The 22,209-nt window shown below is 45.1% G+C and overlaps 1 long non-coding RNA gene across 1 annotated transcript in view; it reads right to left on the bottom strand.

Moving 5' to 3' along the window:
- LOC142301367 (uncharacterized) overlaps window positions 1-22,209 on the bottom strand; it is a 51,368-nt gene that overhangs the window by 20,799 nt on the left and 8,360 nt on the right. Inside the window, exon 2 of the long non-coding RNA XR_012752785.1 lies at window positions 19,694-19,891. This is a non-coding gene — a long non-coding RNA (uncharacterized LOC142301367). The remainder of the gene's footprint in view (window positions 1-19,693; window positions 19,892-22,209) is intronic.

Genomic DNA, 22,209 nt, shown 5'->3' with positions numbered 1-22,209 from the left:
TTTCCTCCTTCTTAATGCTTTGCCAGGCCTTTACAGCCGCAGCCTTCAGGTCTTGCTTGTTTGTGGGTCTTTCCGTCTTAAGTCTGGATTTGAGCAAGTGAAATGCATGCTCAATTGGGTTAAGATCTGGTGATTGACTTGGCCATTGCAGAATGTTCCACTTTTTTGCACTCATGAACTCCTGGGTAGATTTGGCTGTATGCTTGGGGTGATTGTCCATCTGTACTATGAAGCGCCGTCCGATCAACTTTGCGGCATTTGGCTGAATCTGGGCTGAAAGTATATCCCTGTACACTTCAGAATTCATCCGGCTACTCTTGTCTGCTGTTATGTCATCAATAAACACAAGTGACCCAGTGCCATTGAAAGCCATGCATGCCCATGCCATCACGTTGCCTCCACCATGTTTTACAGAGGATGTGGTATGCCTTGGATCATGTGCCGTTCCCTTTCTTCTCCAAACTTTTTTCTTCCCATCATTCTGGTACAGGTTGATCTTTGTCTCATCTGTCCATAGAATACTTTTACAGAACTGAGCTGGCTTCATGAGGTGTTTTTGAGCAAATTTAACTCTGGCCTGTCTAGTTTTGGAATTGATGAATGGTTTGCATCTAGATGTGAACCCTTTGTATTTACTTTCATGGAGTCTTCTCTTTACTGTTGACTTAGAGACAGATACACCTACTTCACTGAGAGTGTTCTGGACTTCAGTTGATGTTGTGAACGGGTTCTTCTTCACCAAAGAAAGTATGCGGCGATCATCCACCACTGTTGTCATCCTTGGACGCCCAGGCCTGTTTGAATTTCCAAGCTCACCAGTCAATTTCTTTTTTCTCAGAATGTACCCGACTGTTGATTTTGCTACTCCAAGCATGTCTGCTATCTCTCTGATGGATTTTTTCTTTTTTTTCAGCCTTAGGATGTTCTGCTTCACCTCAATTGAGAGTTCCTTAGACCGCATGTTGTCTGGTCACAGCAACAGCTTCCAAATGCAAAACCACACACCTGTAATCAACCCCAGACCTTTTAACTACTTCATTGATTACAGGTTAACGAGGGAGATGCCTTCAGAGTTAATTGCAGCCCTTAGAGTCCCTTGTCCAATTACTTTTGGTCCCTTGAAAAAGAGGAGGCTATGCATTACAGAGCTATGATTCCTAAACCCTTTCTCCGATTTGGATGTGAAAACTCTCATATTGCAGCTGGGAGTGTGCACTTTCAGCCCATATTATATATATAATTGTATTTCTGAACATGTTTTTGTAAACAGCTAAAATAACAAAACTTGTGTCACTGTCCAAATATTTCTGGCCCTGACTGTATAAGCTTCTTATACTATGAATGTCTTTTGTTCCTATAGCAACCAATCACAGCTCCTACTAATATCCTGTAGTTCCAGGCTCCATTTACTTTAATGGAGGCATGTTTTTTGGAGAGTAACTGTAAAGCGCGGGGTTAAATTTTCCTGTCAAAACATAGTCTACGACGTTCCCTGGGTCACAAGAGGTGTCTGTGCAAAATTTCGTGATTGTAAATGAGACGGTGCGGATACACTTTTCGTTTCACTTTCTCCCCATTATGTAGATAGGGGCAAAATTGATTGGTAAATTGGAACACGCGGGGTTAAAATTTCGCCTCACTATATAGCCTATGAACGCTCTCGGGGTCCAGACGTGTGAGTGTGCAAAATTTTATGGTTGTAGCGGCGATGGTGCAGATGCCAATCCCGGACATACACACATACATACATACATACGCACATTCAGCTTTATATATTAGATATACAGTGCCTACAAGTAGTATTCAACCCCTGCAGATTTAGCAGGTTTGATAAGATGCAAATAAGTTAGAGCCTGCAAACTTCAAACAAGAGCAGGATTTATTAACAGATGCATAAATCTTACAAACCAACAAGTTAAGTTGCTCAGTTAAATTTTAATACATTTTCAACATAAAAGTGTGGGTCAATTATTATTCAACCCCTAGATTTAATATTTTGTGGAATAACCCTTGTTTGCAATTACAGCTAATAATCGTCTTTTATAAGACCTGATCAGGCCGGCACAGGTCTCTGGAGTTATCTTGGCCCACTCCTCCATGCAGATCTTCTCCAAGTTATCTAGGTTCTTTGGGTGTCTCATGTGGACTTTAATATTGAGCTCCATCCATAAGTTTTCAATTGGGTTAAGGTCAGGAGACTGACTAGGCCACTGCTACACCTTGATTTTTTTCCCTCTTGAACCAGGCCTTGGTTTTCTTGGCTGTGTACTTTAGGTTGTTGTCTTGTTGGAAGATGAAATGACGACCCATCTTAAGATCCTTGATGGAGGAGCGGAGGTTCTTGGCCAAAATCTCCAGGTAGGCCGTGCTATCCATCTTCTCATGGATGCGGACCAGATGGCCAGGCCCCTTGGCTGAGAAACAGCCCCACAACATGATGCTGCCACCACCATGCTTGACTGTAGGGATGGTATTCTTGGGGTCGTATGCAGTGCCATCCAGTCTCCAAACGTCACGTGTGTGGTTGGCACCAAAGATCTCGATCTTGGTCTCATCAAACCAGAGAACCTTGAACCAGTCTGTCTCAGAGTCCTCCAAGTGATCATGAGCAAACTGTAGACGAGCCTTGACATGACGCTTTGAAAGTAAAGGTACCTTACGGGCTCGTCTGGAACGGAGACCATTGCGGTGGAGTACGTTACTTATGGTATTGACTGAAACCAATGTCCCCACTGCCATGAGATCTTCCCGGAGCTCCTTCCTTGTTGTCCTTGGGTTAGCCTTGACTCTTCGGACAAGCCTGGCCTCGGCACAGGTGGAAACTTTCAAAGGCTATCCAGGCCGTGGAAGGCTAACAGTAGTTCCATAAGCCTTCCACTTCCGGATGATGCTCCCAACAGTGGAGACAGGTAGGCCCAACTCCTTGGAAAGGGTTTTGTACCCCTTGCCAGCCTTGTGACCATCCACGATCTTGTCTCTGATGGCCTTGGAATGCTCCTTTGTCTTTCCCATGTTGACCAAGTATGAGTGCTGTTCACAAGTTTGGGGAGGGTCTTAATTAGTCAAAAAAGGCTGGAAAAAGAGATAATTAATCCAAACATGTGAAGCTCATTGTTCTTTGTGCCTGAAATACTTCTTAATACTTTAAGGGAACCAAACAGAATTCTGGTGGTTTGAGGGGTTGAATAATAAATGACCCTGTGAATAAACTTTTCACAATTTAAAAAAAAAAAAAAGAAATAACATTATTTTTTGCTGCAGTGCATTTCACACTTCCAGGCTGATCCACAGTCCAAATGTCACAATGCCAAGTTAATTCTGAATGTGCAAACCTGCTAAATCTGCAGGGGGTTGAATACTACTTGTAGGCACTGTATATATATATATATATATATATATATATATATATATATATATATATATATATATATATATATATATATATATATATATATATATAAAATAATGGTGTAATGGTGTAATAACATTTTAAAAAAGTCTATTTTTAAATAAACATCTAAAATAGTCACATATAATAATAAATGGAGAATAATAGTAAAAATGTATTACATACAATAAATAATTAATGACAATCACCAATTGAAGGCCCACAGACACTGAAGCACGTTTTGCAAAGCCCTTTAGCGGTTTCTGTTTGGCCCGTGAATAAGACAGCCAAAGGGCTGGATTCGGTGGCGTTTCACACTATGTAGCTGCCCCTACTTCACATCTCAATTTCACATGTACCTGTATTTTCACAATGCAGATACCGGGGCACACAATGATGGAGGAGGGAAGCACCATCGCTTTTTCATCTTTCAGCTTGTGTGTAGAGATGAGCGAACCGGTCCCGGTTCGGCTCGAGGCGGTTCGCCGAACGGGGGGTCTGGCTCGAGTTCGGCTCGTCGAACGTTCGACGAACCGAACTAGAACCAATAGGCTATAATGGGAGGCAATCACAAACACATAAAAATGCATTATAAATGTACACAAACAGTTAATAAACATTGCCATAACACTTACCGGTCCTCGCGATCCCTTCTGCACTCTGTCTCCTGCCGCTATTCCATCCGATGATCGCTGAATCCTCCCGGTGACCTGCACTGCCAGCAGAGAAGCAGGACCTATCGTGACGTCAAAATAGCCATGTGACCAGTCACGTGGCTATTATCTCATTGGCTACAGACTGGTCACATGACTATGACACGTCATGTAGGACCTGCGAGTGCATCTCTCCGGTACACGGTGCACATATGTGTATCGCCGTGTACCGGCGACATGCTCTAGCACACGGTCGACTCCCCGTTCCGTTAGGGACCGGCTGACACAGCCGGTCATTAACGGAGATCACCGTTGCCATAGCAACGCAGTTAGCGGTGACGTCACCGCTAACCGCGGCTCCGGGAGCACCGTTGCTATGGTAACGCGTCTGTCAGCGTTACCGCTGTTACCGCTAGCAGCCAGCAGTGATCACTCACGGAGTGAAGGCTGCACGCTGCTTCCCGATTGTAGTGAGCATTGTAGTGAGGATGGAGGTTCCCCAGCCCCAAGTGATGCCCCTCACTACAATCGTCACTACTACTACACTAGAAAGAAAGAAGACAGAAGAGCAGGATCGTGGAGGGCTGACAGGGGTAATAAAGATGGAGTCTCTAATGTGTCTGTGTATTTATTTCTATTAAAGTATTTTTTCTCTGTGTGGTGTCTTTTTTTAACCCTTTATTGGAGATTCTTAATGGCCGGGTCAAACGTGCCTGACATTAAGAATCTCTGGCTTAATACTGGCTGGTAAAACAAAGCCAGTATTAACTCATGATTACCCAACAAGCCACCCGGCTCCAGGGCTGTTGGAAGAGTTGGATACAGCGCCAGATGATGGCGCTTCTATGAGAGCGCCATTTTCTGGGACGGCTGCGGACTGAAATCCGCAGCAGAGGCGCCCACAAACCTCGGGCTAACCTGTGCTGCGGATTCCAATCCCCAGCTGCCTAGTTGTACCCGGCTGGACACAAAAATAGGGCGAAGCCCACGTCATTTGTTTTTTAATTATTTCATGAAATAAGTGAAATAATTAAAAAAAACGGGCTTCCCTATATTTTTGGTTCCCAGCCGGGTACAAATAGGCAACTGGGGGTTGGAGGCAGCCCGTGGCTGCCAGCTGTACCTGGCTAGCATACAAAAATATGGCGAAGCCCACGTCATTTTTTTGGTGGGCAAAAAACTTCTGCATGCAGTCCTGGATGGAGTATGCTGAGCCTTGTAGTTCTGCAGCTGCTGTCTGCTCTTCTCCATACAGACAGACAGCAGCTGCAGAACTACAAGGCTCAGCATACTCCATCCAGGACTGTATGCAGAAGTTTTTTGCCCCCTGAAAAAATTATGTGGCTTCGCCATATTTTTGTATGCTAGCCAGGTACAGCAGGCAGGTACGGCTGCCCCCAACCCCCAGTTGCCTATTTGTACCCGGCTGGGAACCAAAAATAAAGGGAAGCCCTTTTTTTATTATTTCATGAATTTCATGAAATAATTAGAAAACAAATGACGTAGGCTTTGCCCCATTTTTGTGTCCAGCCAGGTACAACTAGGCAGCTGGGGATTGGAATCCGCAGCACAGGTTGGCCTGAGCTTTCTGGGCCCCACTGCTGCGATTTGCAGTCTGCAGCCGCCTCAGAAAATGGCATTTTCATAGAAGCGCCATCTTCTGGCGCTGTATCCAACTCTTCCAGCACCTGCCTGCTATACCTGGCTAGCATACAAAAATATGGCGAAGCTCACGTCCTTTTTTTGTAGCTTTTTGGCAAAAAAAAAAAAAAATGCTTCCCTGGATTTTCCATTGCCAGTGAAGGTAACACCAAGCAGTGGGGGTTAGCAGCCAGTAGCTGCTTGGATTACCCTTAGCTAGCAATACAAAAAATGCAGTGGGAGCTAACATATTTTTTTTTAATTATTTATTTAAATAACTAAAAATAAAATGGGCTTCCCTGTATTTTGATTGCTGGACATCACAGTGCTGTAAAAATAAATCTTTAAAAAAATGACGTAGCGCTCCGCGGTATTTTTGATTCTCAGCGCAGATAAAGCAGACAGCTATGGGTTGCCACCCCCATCTGCCTGCCGTTACCTTGGTTGGCAATCAAAATACAGGGAAGCCCATTAATTTTTTCTATTTAAAAAATAGTTAAAAAAAAAAAATTACGTTGGGTCCCCCCATTTTTGATAGCCAGCTAGGGTAAAGCAGACGGCTGTAGCCTGAAAACCACAGCTGGCAGCTTTACCGTGGTTGGGGATCCAATGTGGAGGTCCCCTCAGGCTCTTTTTTATAATTATTTTATAAATATTAATAATTACACAATAAAAGTAGGGGACCCCCCAAATTGGATCACCAGCCAAGGTAAAGCGGACAGCTGTGGTCTGGTATTCTCAGGGTGGGAAGGTCCATAGTTATTGGGCCTTCACAGCCTAAAAATAGCAGGCCGCAGGCACCCCAGACGTGGCGCATCCACTAGATGCGCCAATCCTGGCGCTTCACCCCAGCTCATCCCGTGCCCTGGTGCAGTGGCAAACGGGGTAATAAATCGGGTTGATACTAGCTGTAAAGTCACCTGAGATCAAGCCCAGCAGTTTGTGATGTCATGGCGTCTATTAGATACCCAACATCATAAACTGTCAGTACTAACAAAAACAAAAAATCGACAAAAGAAATTTATTTGAAAAAACAGTCCCCAAAACATTTCCTCTTTCACCAATTTATTGTAAGAAAAAAAATAAAGGGGTCCCACGACGACTCTGGACCGTCTAGAATATGGGGGGGGAGACACTCAGGGAACGTATCCCCCATTTTCTAGGAGTGCGGACCCTTCATGTGAGGAGTGTGGGTGCAATGAATCTGCACTCACTCTCCCCGGGTCCACAGCAGCAGAGTCCATGTCGTAATGGTTGCTACCAAAGCTGCAATGCCCTGCTCATGAGGTAAGGGCATGCCTAATCAGGAGAACTACTGTAGAGGAAGCTCTGCTCACTGGTATATAGGTGCTCAGAGGTAATAATAGATAAAATTAGTGAGTAACCTCGGCACTCTATATCTCCCAGACTAAGTCAGTAAGTCACAACGGATAGTAATGCAAAATCACTCTTTATTGGTCCGTATTAAGAAAATTTTTTTTCATAAGCATATATGTTTTTGTCCAAAACAAGTTACAAATGACGTTTCGGCCTGAGCCTTCGTCAGATTGGACTTATCTGCATGTAATCATGAAAAATGACAATAATCAGTATCACATAAGAGTGAGAGAACAATAACATAAACTCGAACAATGTAGAGGTACAATTGGGATGCAGCAAAAAAATTGCAACACAGCAAGAAATGAAACACATGATACAAATGTCATAATACAGTACAAGGACAATATAGTAATGACAAATATGGGGTCAGAGTAGACTTAGACAGCTCTGGTACGAAAGAGATGTCAATCATAAAGTAACATGTGCAGTAGGTGTAGAGCTACACTATGCATGGCAGAGCTAATGGGTAGACCGACCATAGAAAAAGTAGAGAAAAAGTGGAGAAAAAGTGGAGAATAAGTGGAACATAAGAGGAGAAAAAGTGGAGAAAAAGTGGAGAAAAAAGTGGAGAAAAAGTGGAGAAAAAGTGGAGAAAAAGTGGAGAAAAAGTGGAGAAAAAGTGGAGATTAAGAGGAGAAAAAGTGGAGAAAAAAGTGGAGAAAAAGTGGAGAAAAAGTGGAGCATAAGTGGAGAAAAAGTGGAGAAAAAGTGGAGCATAAGAGGAGAAAAAGTGGAGAAAAAAGTGGAGAAAAAGTGGAGAAAAAGTGGAGCATAAGAGGAGAAAAAGTGGAGAAAAAGTGGAGAAAAAGTGGAGCATAAGAGGAGAAAAAGTGGAGAAAAAGTGGAGAAAAAGTGGAGCATAAGAGGAGAAAAAGTGGAGATTAAGAGGAGAAAAAGTGGAGAAAAAGTGGAGCATAAGAGGAGAAAAAGTGGAGAAAAAGTGGAGAAAAAGTGGAGCATAAGAGGAGAAAAAGTGGAGATTAAGAGGAGAAAAAGTGGAGAAAAAGTGGAGAAAAAGTGGAGAAAAAGTGGAGCATAAGAGAAGAAAAAGTGGAGAAAAAAGTGGAGAAAAAGTGGAGAAAAAGTGGAGAAAAAGTGGAGATTAAGAGGAGAAAAAGTGGAGCATAAGAGGAGAAAAAGTGGAGAAAAAAGTGGAGAAAAAGTGGAGAAAGTGGAGAAAAAAATGGAGATAAAGTGGAGAAAAAGTGGAGAAAAAGTGGAGAATAAGAGGAGAAAAAGTGGAGAAAAAGTGGAGAAAAAGTGGAGAATAAGAGGAGAAAAAGTGGAGAATAAGTGGAGAAAAAAATGGAGAAAAAGTGGAGAAAAAGTGGAGAAAAAGTGGAGCATAAGAGGAGAAAAAGTGGAGAAAAAGTGGAGAAAAAGTGGAGCATAAGAGGAGAAAAAGTGGAGAAAAAAGTGGAGAAAAAGTGGAGAAAAAGTGGAGCATAAGAGGAGAAAAAGTGGAGAAAAAGTGGAGAAAAAGTGGAGCATAAGAGGAGAAAAAGTGGAGAAAAAGTGGAGAAAAAGTGGAGAAAAAGTGGAGCATAAGAGGAGAAAAAGTGGAGAAAAAGTGGAGAAAAAAGTGGAGAAAAAGTGGAGAAAAAGTGGAGAAAAAGTGGAGAAAAAGTGGAGATTAAGAGGAGAAAAAGTGGAGAAAAAGTGGAGAAAAAGTGGAGCATAAGAGGAGAAAAAGTGGAGAAAAAAGTGGAGAAAAAGTGGAGAAAAAGTGGAGAAAAAGTGGAGAAAAAGTGGAGCATAAGAGGAGAAAAAGTGGAGAAAAAGTGGAGAAAAAAGTGGAGAAAAAGTGGAGTAAAAGTGGAGAAAAAGTGGAGCATAAGAGGAGAAAAAGTGGAGAAAGTGGAGAAAAAAATGGAGATAAAGTGGAGAAAAAGTGGAGAAAAAGTGGAGAATAAGAGGAGAAAAAGTGGAGAAAAAGTGGAGAAAAAGTGGAGAATAAGAGGAGAAAAAGTGGAGAATAAGTGGAGAAAAAAATGGAGAAAAAGTGGAGAAAAAGTGGAGAAAAAGTGGAGCATAAGAGGAGAAAAAGTGGAGAAAAAGTGGAGAAAAAGTGGAGCATAAGAGGAGAAAAAGTGGAGAAAAAAGTGGAGAAAAAGTGGAGAAAAAGTGGAGAAAAAGTGGAGAAAAAGTGGAGAAAAAGTGGAGATTAAGAGGAGAAAAAGTGGAGAAAAAGTGGAGAAAAAAGTGGAGAAAAAGTGGAGAAAAAGTGGAGAAAAAGTGGAGAAAAAGTGGAGAAAAAGTGGAGATTAAGAGGAGAAAAAGTGGAGAAAAAAGTGGAGAAAAAGTGGAGAAAAAGTGGAGCATAAGTGGAGAAAAAGTGGAGAAAAAGTGGAGCATAAGAGGAGAAAAAGTGGAGAAAAAAGTGGAGAAAAAGTGGAGAAAAAGTGGAGAAAAAGTGGAGATTAAGAGGAGAAAAAGTGGAGCATAAGAGGAGAAAAAGTGGAGAAAGTGGAGAAAAAAATGGAGATAAAGTGGAGAAAAAGTGGAGAAAAAGTGGAGAATAAGAGGAGAAAAAGTGGAGAAAAAGTGGAGAAAAAGTGGAGAATAAGAGGAGAAAAAGTGGAGAATAAGTGGAGAAAAAAATGGAGAAAAAGTGGAGAAAAAGTGGAGAAAAAGTGGAGCATAAGAGGAGAAAAAGTGGAGAAAAAGTGGAGAAAAAGTGGAGCATAAGAGGAGAAAAAGTGGAGAAAAAAGTGGAGAAAAAGTGGAGAAAAAGTGGAGCATAAGAGGAGAAAAAGTGGAGAAAAAGTGGAGAAAAAGTGGAGCATAAGAGGAGAAAAAGTGGAGAAAAAGTGGAGAAAAAGTGGAGAAAAAGTGGAGCATAAGAGGAGAAAAAGTGGAGAAAAAGTGGAGAAAAAAGTGGAGAAAAAGTGGAGAAAAAGTGGAGAAAAAGTGGAGAAAAAGTGGAGATTAAGAGGAGAAAAAGTGGAGAAAAAGTGGAGAAAAAGTGGAGCATAAGAGGAGAAAAAGTGGAGAAAAAAGTGGAGAAAACGTGGAGAAAAAGTGGAGAAAAAGTGGAGAAAAAGTGGAGCATAAGAGGAGAAAAAGTGGAGAAAAAGTGGAGAAAAAAGTGGAGAAAAAGTGGAGTAAAAGTGGAGAAAAAATGGAGAAAAAGTGGAGAAAAAGTGGAGATTAAGAGGAGAAAAAGTGGAGAAAAAGTGGAGAAAAAGTGGAGCATAAGAGGAGAAAAAGTGGAGAAAAAAGTGGAGAAAACGTGGAGAAAACGTGGAGAAAAAGTGGAGAAAAAGTGGAGAAAGTGGAGAAAAAAATGGAGAAAAAGTGGAGAAAAAGTGGAGAAAAAGTGGAGAATAAGAGGAGAAAAAGTGGAGAAAAAGTGGAGAAAAAGTGGAGAATAAGAGGAGAAAAAGTGGAGAATAAGTGGAGAAAAAAATGGAGAAAAAGTGGAGAAAAAGTGGAGAGAAAGTGGAGAAAAAAATGGAGAAAAAGTGGAACACCCTTTGGTACCTTTCATGTGGCACTAAGGGGTGCTTAGCTTTGTATTTAGCCAAAAAAATGAAAAAAAAATGACATAGGGTTCCCCCTAGTTTTGTAGCCAGCTAGGGTAAAGCAGACGGCTGCAGCCTGCAGACCACAGCTGGCAACCTCACCTTGGCTGGTAATCCAAAACTGAGGGCACCCCACGCTGTTATTTTAAATTAAATAAATAATTAAAAAAAAAAACCACGTAGGGGTCCCCCAAAATTGGATCACCAGCCAAGGTAAAGCAGACAGCTGGGGCCTGATATTCTCAGACTAGGGAGGTCCATGGTTATTGGAATCTCCCCAGCCTAAAAATAGCAGGCCGCAGCCGCCCCAGAAGTGGCGCATCCATTAGATGCGCCAATCCTGGTGCTTCGCCCCAGCTCATCCCGCGCCCTGGTGCGGTGGCAAACGGGGTAATATTTGGGGTTAATACCAGATGTGTAATGTCACCTGGCATCAAGCCCTGGGGTTGGTGAGGTCAGGCGTCTATCAGATACCCGACATCACCAACCCAGTCAGTAATAAAAAAAAATACACGACAAACACATTTTTATTTGAAAAAACACTCCCCAAAACATTCCCTCTTTAACCAATTTATTAGATTGAAAAACAAATCCAGGTCTGGTGTAATCCAAGGGGTTGCCATGACGATCCACACTGTCCCAGTCAATGAAGAGCAGGATGTTCCCCATTGGCTGGGAGAGCAGTGCAGTGACCTGAGCTAACATCAATGGGTCAGCCCAGGTCACTGCAGGGCATGACAAGTGCTGCTGTCAGTGAGGTACATTACCTGCGCTGATCTCCAGCACTGCCGACAGCCCCTGTCACTGAGGTCAATGACCGGCGCCTTCACATCAAGTATCGCGAGAGGTCCGTGACGTCACCGCCAGTGTCAGTCTCGGGTCGGAAGCGAGAGGTGATGTGACAAGCGGCGGCCATGGAGGACAGTGACAGCGCTGAGGTCGGGATGGCGGGACTTCATCACCGCAGGTAAGCCGAGCGAGCGAGCGAGCGAGCGAGCGGCGGGCGGGCGGGCGGGCGGGCGGGGGGGGGGGGTGGATGTGTGTGTGTGTGTGTGTGTGTTTGTGTATGTGTATGTATGTGTACATGCCGCGGGCAGGAGGGGGTGGAGCGAGCTGAGCGGGAAAGTGTGGGCTTCCTGCACGTAACTAAGATAAACATCGGGTTACTAACCAAAGCGCTTTGCTTGGATACCCGATGTTTATCTTGGTTACCAGCTTGTGGCAGGCTGCCAGCGATGGCTCCTGCTCACTGTAGCTGTAAAAAGCCCTGCTTTTTGCTGCTAGAACCGTTCTCGAACGTATCTAGAACTATCGAGCTTTTAGCAAAAAGCTCGAGTTCTAGTTCGATCTCGAACAGCCCAAAAATCACTCGAGCCGCGAACTGGAGAACCACGAACCACGAACCGCGCTCAACTCTACTTGTGTGTTTAAGCCTATCAGAACAGCAGATGAGATGATGTCACAAGATCATGTCTGATGTTGTGACAGCTTCTTTATTCAGTGCAAAGCAGTGGAGAAAGCATATAGGTATTATCTTTTTTCATTTTAGTTATCAATCATTGCATGTGTAAAGTAAATGTGGGGGGAAAGTGGTGGATCATACTTGTGTGGAACCTTTATACTTCATGGGTTAACTATGGGGACAATTATACTGTTGAATAGCCATAATACTGTGCTAGGGGGACAGTGGAGACTATTATACTGTGTGGGGGACTGTGGTCGAATGTGGGGAGGACTGTGGGGGTCATTATCGAGTGTATGGGGGAAATATGAAGACAATTATACTATGTGAGGGGACAATAGGAGCCATTAAACTGTGTGAAGAACTGTGGGCTCATCCTACTATGTGGGAGCAGTGGAATCCATCATACTGTGTGTGGGGTTTTTTGTGGGCATTATACAGTGTATTGAGGGGATCTGTTCAGTCCATCAAATTGTGTAGGGGATTGTGAGGTCCATGAAATGAGTACTGCAGAAATTCTTTTGTAACCTTGGCCAGATCTGTGCCTTGCCACAATTCTGTCTCTGAGCTTGTTGGTCAGTTCCTTTGACCTCATGATTCTCATTTGGTCTGACATGCACTGTGAGCTGTGAGGTCTTATATAGACAGGTGTGTGCCTTTTCAAATCAAGTCCTATCAGTTTAATTAAACACAGCTGTACTCCAATGAAGGAGTAGAACCATCTCAAGGAGGATCACAAGGAAATGAACAGCATGAGACTTAAATATGAGTGTCTGAGCAAAGGGTCTGAATACTTATGGCCATGAGATATTTCAGTTTTTCTTGTTTCATACATTTTCAAAAATGTCAACATTTCTGGTATTTTTCTGTCAAGATGGGGTGCAGAGTGTATATTAATGAGAATAAAATGAACTTTTTTGAATTTACCAAATGGCTGCAATGAAACAAAGAGGGAAAAATGTAAAGGTTTCTGAATACTTTCCGTCACCACTGTAACTATCAGTTTTCAGGCTCATCTTATACACATAAAAAACGTTAATTTCAGTATCATGCTTTTTTTCCTGGCACCGGTCACATGGATGACACACAGACATATGGACAGCACCACACGGATGTCACACATATTACACACAAGGATACACGCATGGCCAAAACGGACAGTGCAAAATGTGCTATTTATACATGAATGTGTGAAGGAGGTCAAAGGCAAAAAGAAAACAAGAGCAGGAATGTAGAAACAAAAAAGACAACAAGGATTTACTTTATAACTGCATACATCAACAAATACTACAAACACCAGTAAAGGCCCAGTCACACTAAACAACTTACCAGCGATCCCAACAACAATACAACCTGATAGGGATCGCTGGTAAGTTGCTAGGAGGTCGCTGGTGAGATGTCACACTAAGCGACGCTCCAGCGATCCCACCAGCAACCTGACCTGGCAGGGATTGCTGGAGCATCGCTACACGTGGAAGCATGCTGCGCTTGGTAACTAAGGTAAATATTGGGTAACCAACCCAATATTTACCTTGGTTACCAGCGCACACCGCTTAGCGCTGGCTCCCTGCACACCTAGCCACAGTATACATCGGGTTAATTACCCGATGTGTAGTCTGGCTATGTGTGCAGGGAGCAGGGAGCCAGCACTGACAGCGTGAGAACGGCGGACGCTGGTAACGAAGGTAAATATCGGGTAACCAAGGAAAGGGCTTCTTGGTTACCCGATATTTACATTGGTTACCAGTGTCCGCAGAAGCCGGCTCCTGCTGCCTGCACATTTAGTTGTTGCTCTGTCGCTGTCACACACAGCGATGCGTGCTTCACAGCGGGAGAGCAACAACTAAAAAATGGTCCAGGACATTCAGCAACAACCAGCGACCTCAAAGCAGCGGCCAGGTTGTTGCTGAATGTCACACACAGCGACATCACTAGCAAGTTGTGCCTCAGCAGCGATGTTGCTAGCGATGTTGCTTAGTGTGACGGTACCTTTATTCTAGATTACAACAACTCACCAGACCAACTTAGATAAACTAAAGCTGTCATAGAAGGAAGGATCTAGCCAGCATATATAGGAGGGGAGCAGATGTGATTGCCCCCCCACAACATGTGATCAAAGGAAACTAACAAGAAACCCAGCTGAGATTAAGGCGGGCTTTGCACACTACGACATCGCAGGTGCGATGTCGGTGGGGTCAAATTGAAAGTGACGCACATCCGGCATCGCATGCTACATCGTAGTGTGTAAAGCCTAGATGATACGATTAACGAGCGCAAAATCGTCATAATCGTATCATCGGTGCAGCGACGGTGTAATCCATAATTACGCTGACGCGACGGTCTGATGTTGTTCCTCGCTCCTGCGGCAGCACACATCGCTGTGTGTGAAGTCGCAGGAGCGAGGAACATCTCCTACCGGCGTCACCGCGGCTTCTGTAGGATGTGCGGAAGGAAGGAGGTGGGCGGGATGTTTACATTCTGCTCATCTCCGCCCCTCCGCCGCTATTGGCCGCCTGCCGTGTGACGTCGCTATGACGCCGCATGACCCGCCCCCTTAGGAAGGAGGCGGGTCGCCGGCCAGAGCGACGGTCGCAGGGCAGGTGAGTGCATGTGAAGCTGGCGTAGCGATAATGTTCGCTACGCCAGCTATCACACGATATCGTACCTGCGACGGGGGCGGGGACTATCGCGTGCGACATTGCAGCATCGGCTTGCGATGTCGCAACGTGCAAAGCCGCCCTATCTCTTGCTAGCCTGCCTATAATCTACCAATCTGTCGGTCGATGCCAGAGTCTTCCTGTACTGATCACAGACATCAGAGAAGTTATCAGGCGAAGTGTCAGAATCTGTACTCTGAACAGAACCCAACGCTGCCATGACAGTTGGTGAGGTTTGTAAAAACGTCCGTGATACACTAATTCAGTGCCATACAATTTCATCTATGTATTTCTCTAAAACTGTAAAAGCGGATTTCTACAAGAATGGTAGGAATTTACGCAGCATTAAAGTGAATTTATTAAATATCATTAGTTTGAGGTATATAATCATGATGATAGGCTCTCTTTAAGTATATTTAAGAAGTATAGAGGTATCTGGTATTGTGACTGCAGTAGTAATGTCACATCAATAATACGCATCACTGCTCTAGCCAGTCGCTAGAGGTGAATACCTGCTGAGTTTGTTATTTTATGTATTTTATACAATTTAGGGTTTACTTTCCTAATAGTGGACAACCTCTTTAGTGTTACAGCATACCAAGACATTTTAGACAGCTTAGTTCTTCTAAGTTTGTAGGTACAGTTTGGGAAAATCGATTTTCTCTCCCAACATGCTTGAACAGAATATATATGGTCATTAAAGTAATGGTTGGGTGAATTTAGGATGGAAAAACTTGACTAGTCACACCGACCCTGACCTCTACTGTATATAACACCTTAGGGATGAGCTAGAATGGAGACTGCGATCCGGCCCTCTCATTCAATTCAGTGTCTGACCTGACAAATGCTCTTTGGGTGAATAGGTACAAATCCCTACAGACACGGCAATACTTGGTAGAAAAAAAACAGTGGAAACTGTTTTAGCTGTAAATGAAAGATGAACTCCATCTTAAAGGGGTTGTCCACACTTGAGGACGATTTGTTTACTTAGATACATGTATTTGGGGCTAAAAATAATTTTTGGAATTGGATTTCACTAAAATGTTTTGTGCTGTTATGCTTTAAAAGCTCTTTCTGCATATTCAACTGTGATGTTGAAGAAATCACAAAAAAACAGGTAAAAGATTTCAAACGCTACCATCAGGCGAGTCATTGACACTATAAAAGAAGGAGTAAGCAGGATGAAAAGGTATGTAGTTTATATGTAATAATACATAGCAATTCCAATAATTTACATTTATTATGTGAATGCAATATACAGCGATTCATACACATGCATATATATACACCGTGTGCAGAATTATTAGGCAAGTTGTATTTTAGAGGATTTTTTTATTATTGATCAACAACTATGTTCTCAATCAACCCAAAAGACTCATAAATATCAAAGCTTAATATTTTTGGAAGTTGGAGTGGGGTTCTTTTTAGATTTGGCTATATTAGGAGGATATCTGTTTGTGCAGGTAACTACTGTGCAGAATTATTAGGCAACTTAATAAAAACCAAATATATTCCCATCTCACTTGTTTATTTTCACCAGGTAAACCAAAATAACCGCACAAAATTTAGAAATAAACATTTCTGACATGCAAAAACAAAACCCAAAAAATTAGTGACCAATATAGCCACCTTTCTTTATGATGACACTGAACAGCCTACCATCCATAGATTATGTCAGTTGCTTGATCTGTTTACGATCAACATTGCGTGCAGCAGCCACCAAAGCCTCCCAGACACTGTTCCGAGAAGTGTACTGTTTTCCCTCCCTGTAGATCTCACATATTATGAGGGACCACAGGTTCTCTATGGGGTTCAGATCAGGTGAACAAGGGGGCCATGTCATTATTTTTTCATCTTTTAGACCTTTACTGGCCAGCCACGCTGTGGAGTAGTTGGATGCATGTGATGGAGCATTGTCCTGCATGAAAATCATGTTTTTCTGGAACGATACCAACTTCTTCCGGTACCACTGCTTGAAGAAGTTGTCTTCCAGAAACTGGCAGTAGGTCTGGGAGTTGAGATTCATTCCACCCTCAACCCGAAAAGGTCCCACAAGTTCATCTTTGGTGATACCAGCCCATAGCAATACCCCACCTCCACCTTGCTGGCGTCTGAGTCGGAGTGGAGTTCTCTACGCTTTACTGATCCAGGCTCTGGCCCATCCATCTGGCACATCAAGAGTTATTCTCATTTCATCAGTCCATAAAACCTTTGAAAAATCAGTCTTAAGATATTTCTTGGCCCAGTCTTGACGTTTTATCTTATGTTTCTTGTTCAAAGGTGGTTGTTTTCCTTACCTTGGCCATGTCCCTGAGTATTGCACACCTTGTGCTTTTTGATACTCCAGTAACGTTGCAGCTCTGAAATATGGCCAAACTGGTGGCAAATGGCATGTTAGAAGCTTCACGCTTGATTTTCCTCAATTCATGGGCAGTTATTTTGCGCCTTTTTTACCCAACATGCTTCTTGCAACCCTGTTGGCTATTTGTCATGAAATGCTTGATTGTTTGGTGATCACGCTTCAAACGTTTGGCAATTTCAAGACTGCTGCATCCCTCTGCAAGACATCTCACAATTTTGGACTTTTCGGAGCCCATCATATGTCTCTAATGGCCCATTTTGCCAAAGGAAAGGAAGTTGCCTATAATAATTAAGCACACCTTATATAGGGTGTTGATGTCATTACACCGCACCCCTCCTCATTACAGAGATGCACATCACCTGATTTACTTAATTGGTAGTTGGCTCTCAAGCCTATACAGCTTGGAGTAGGACAACATGTATTAAAAGTATCATGTAATCAAAATACTCATTTGCCTAATATTTCTGCACACGGTATATACCTGAAATAATGAATCAAGGTAGGATTCTAGGACATATAATCCTGACATTTCCATACAGTTTGTGCTTCCAAAATGTGGCTTGGATGGGTCTATTGAGAAGGAATTTACACAATGGTTTATATGACTGTCTGCAATGACTGAGGGAGATACCTATGCTATAAGAGGCTGTCCAGTTCACTAAAATGAGTATACATCCCGCAGAGTGAACATTTACCACCAATCAATGATATTGGTGACTAATCACTGAATATCACTTTCATCCAATCATCCTCCCACTATGATTACTTCACATGGGCTACTGTAATCTTGTTTTCTGCTTGGCTTTCCTATATATAAATCTAATTTCATTCAGCTGGGTTCTTACAGTTCTGTAGCAAACATTCACTTCTGATCCACCCATGTTTTTTAATTACATTTTTTCCCAAAGCATAGTGCTTTGAGCTCTCAAACCTGAAGCTTTCAGCAGTTTTTCTGCTATAACTTCCTCATTGTCTCTGTATATACTATACCTTTTACATTAGTCACGGAGAACAACCAACACCTTTCAGTATACTCTGTGTTGTGGGTGTCCCGCCCCGGCGTCAGCAGCCGGGCTGCTCGGATCCGGATCCGCGGTGGCACGAGAGGGCTCCAGATCCGGGGGTCATGCGGCTTCTCAAACATAGGGGAGTTATGTACAGGGGATGATGTGGAAAGTTCGTGATGCCACCCGTGGTGCGTGGTAAGGTGGTGTACAACTGCTGCGGCTGGCAGTACCTGGTAGCAATGGTGTGGGCAGCCAGATGTTTAACCCCTCCATGGGTAGGGGGAATGCCCTGGGACTCGGTGATGGTGATGGTGATGTACTGTTGGGACGGTAAGGGTCACTTGCGTACTCACTCAGTCCAATAAGGCTGACACCGACAACTGTAGTAAACCAAAGTTCTTTACACCGCTGCAGCTGAGGGGGAGCACGCCTGGGTCCCGTTTCTATTGGTGTTGCATGTTAGTCTGTGACCTAGCTGGTTCCTTTAGTTTGAAACTAATCGGGTCCCGCTCCCCAGTCTGGCTAACTGAGGGAGCTTGCTCTCAGGGTTCACGCTTGGGATTTTCTGGACCATATGTGTGGAAAATTCTATCCCCCTCGTTGCGCTAGTACCCCGATTTTGGAGCGGGTGGAGAACGGATCTTGAAGGCTCTGTCCTCGTCGGGTAAATTGTCAGGATGCCTGAAGCTACTCCCTGACCTAGGGTCCACGTACCCCGTCGTGCCCTGGCCCCTGCCCGGTGATGGCACAAGGCCGTCGGATGTCCTCCTCGACAGTCCGTGCCCCTTGTCACGATCCCCTGCGACCGGGGTCCAGCTCCTACCAGGCCAAGACCAATGACTGCCACCTAGTAGTTCCAAGTTGTCCAGCTCCTGACCTGCTGTCTCTCTCCTCCAACACTACACTCTCCTGTGTCCTCTCCTCTTGAGAGTCACTGCTCAACTAACTGTCTCCTGACACTCCTGACCCCCCCCTTCACCAACCCCCCAAGTGGGCTACCCTATTCCACTCAGACCATCCACTGGTGTGTCTGGTGGGTGTGGTACAGAGTGTTCCTAGGATTTTGATTAGCTGTTCTTGGCAACACCAAAGGTTAGGGACCCGTAACCAAGGAGGAGGTGGGTATTGCACAGAAGGGCATATTGCACAATACCCTGTGACGACCTGATAGGCCAGGGCATCACATATATGCATCTTGAAGAAGTTTTTAAACTCAGAATTTATTGGGACCATAATTGTTTTTCTATTGTAGCACCCCTGAGCCACTCAGGGCACTACTATTTACTACATCCTCACCATGATGCAGGGCCTACCCCCAGGATCCTGGAACACCAGTGCCAGTGACATCTGCACACACCAAAATCCCAGTTCCCACTCCACACCAGGGGTAATTGGCTTGTCGGACAAAAGGGGATGGCCACCTAGAGGCTGGAGCCAGATCAGAAGACTAGACAACCTGGTGGGAGGGGACAACAGACAGTCAGTAGTCAGTGGTAGGGAGTGAAAGTGAAAAGACGTGCCTAGAGCTGGATCGTATAAGTGAAAACTGTGGAAAAAGAAAGCGCAATAGGGTCTTACCCCAATATATATAGGGTGAAGCAAAGAATAATCCTACTCACCAATTCGGGTTGTGACAGTCACAACACCTATAGCAGCATGTAACACCAAGTCCCGGCAGCGGTCCCCAAGAGGCAGATAACAGAGAGTAGTAGAGAATGGGTTTCACTGTCGGTGCTCTGGTCCCAGCGGTTTGATGATTCTTTGCTGGTTTGTCCTGAAGAAGGGAGCTGTGGTCTCCTGAAACGCGTAGACTTGACCTGTTATGAAATAAAAGAAACATTAATCTGAGAAGAATCCAGTAGTCTTTTGGCGCGGCTGTGAAACCCATTCTCTACTACTCTCTGTAGAGCTGGATCGTGTAATAGTGACCCGGGGGCACAGGAGAGCAGTCGCCAGGGCAGGTACACCCGTGTACCGCTGGGACCAGAGCACCGACAGTGCACAGGGGCCTAGGTCAGGTGTTAGTTTTACCCGGCCTGGCAAATACCTGCACAGTGTGTGGACCTTCACGGACCTCACTGACCCACAGATCCGGGGGCACCAGCATTAAAGCAAGGATCAGGGTTCGAGACACAGACCAGCCCTACAGGGTCGACACTTCCCGCTGTACGGACAAGGAGACTGCCACAAAAAGGGACAGTCAGGCCCCAAACCGCTCCACGCTACGGGGACCCAACCACACTGAGGGTACCTGGGACAGAGCAACCGAGTCATCAACTGGCACTGGAACTTCAGGGACCTGAACCAGCCGTCCAAGGGCCCAACTGTGAGTAAAGACTGTTAACTACAACCCAACTATGTGTGCCCAAAAACTGGATTCCAACCACATAAGGGATATCTGCACATTTAGTGAGGAAATGCATAACAATTTTTTGGGTAGATGTTCTCTTCTTTTGGGTGCATTTTATTGCAAAAAATATATATCCTGACCACTTCTTCACTGTTTCTGTGCCGCCCCCGTGCCAGCAGCTTCCGCTGCTTGGATCCGGACCTTCAGGGGTGGTGGCTCGAGGGTCTCCGGACCCGGGGGTCTCACGGACACGCCGAATAAAATGGGGGATGTAGATGTACGGGCTAGGCCGTAATAGGTTCGTGACGCCACCCACGGTGTGTGGTGAGGTGGGACACCACCGCTGCTGTTACGGGGCACCCAGGGGAGATGTTGTGCAGCAAGTTGTTAACCCCTCCGTGGGCAGGGATGGTGGCCCCGGGACCCGGTGGCTCTGGTGCGGAGGAGATGGCGGCCGCAGGGGGGAGTGTTGGTGTACTCACTGTCAGTAGTAAAACACGCAAGTCTCTGGTAAACCAAGGTGGTGGTGGCCGGTGCCGCGGTCTGTTGCGTTCGGGTTCCCCCACCTGGCTCATGGTCTCTATCCTTGTCCTGCACCTTTTTAGTAGAAAAGACTTCCTTGTATGAAACGTAGGAGTCCACTCCCGGCTGGATGTGGCCTAAGGAGCCGTGCCCGCAGATGCTGGCCCGTGGGATCTATGGGCTTTGGCGGTGACCTCTTATCTCTAATCGGTGGGCTGTTGTCTTCTATGTGGGACTTTGGGTGGGACAGGACCTCTAGTCCTGGCCTCAATCGGTTAATTAACCAGTTCCAGTAGGTTCTGGTTCCTGGCTTCAGGGTCCGAGTACCCCCCTTTGTGCTACGGTTTCCGGGTCGGTTCCCCTTGTCGGTACCGGCGGGCTACAACTCTGGTCCGGTCCACCTCGGTTCCACCGAGCCGTCTTTCCGTCTCCTGCTGACGGATACCACCTTCTGCCTCCTAGCCAGTGGCACCAGGGCTCCTACCCTGGTACCTGTTAATTTTCTTCAGGCCTGACACACAGGCCTGACCTCCACTACTGAACTCCAAGACAGATCTGACTACTTTCCCGCCCCGGGCTGTCTAAACCCCTCGGTGGGCGTGCACCAACTGCCTGGCCACGCCCACTAGTGTGTCCAACTGTCCCTAAGGGGGGTGACTAGGGTTTAATGGTTGGCTGTGTGTTTCCTAATGAGGGAAAGGTGTAGTGCGGGGGCCTAACTGTGACTACCTGGTTTTGCCAGGGCGTCACATTTACTTTTCCAGCTCTTAAGCAGGCTTTACACGCTACGATATTTGTAGCAATTGCTAGTGATATCGTACCCCGTCGTGCATGCGATATCGTGTGATCGCTGCCGCAGCGAACATTATCGCTACGGCAGCGTCACACGCACTTACCTGGTCGTCGTCGTTGCTGTGACTGCCGAACAATCCCTCCCTCTAGGGGGAGGTGCGTTCGGCGTCACGGCGACGTCACCGCGACGTCACTAAGCGGCCGGCCAATCAAAGCGGAAGGGCGGAGATGAGCAGGACGAACATCCCGCCCACCTCCTTCCTTCCTCATTGCGGGCGGGACGCAGGTAAGGTGAGGTTTCTCGCTCCTGCGGTGTCACACACAGCGATGTGTACTGCTGCAGGAACGAGGAACAACATCTATAAACAACCATTAACAATTTTTGGTTTTAGGACGACCTCTCCATGGTGAACGATTTTCACCACTTTGGAGGACGTTTAAGGTCGCTGGTAAGTGTTACACGCTGCAATA

This window comes from Anomaloglossus baeobatrachus, chromosome 4 (genome assembly GCF_048569485.1).
Source record: "Anomaloglossus baeobatrachus isolate aAnoBae1 chromosome 4, aAnoBae1.hap1, whole genome shotgun sequence".
In the NCBI taxonomy this organism is placed as follows: Eukaryota; Metazoa; Chordata; class Amphibia; order Anura; family Aromobatidae; genus Anomaloglossus; species Anomaloglossus baeobatrachus.
This window is presented reverse-complemented; position numbering and strand designations above follow the sequence as displayed.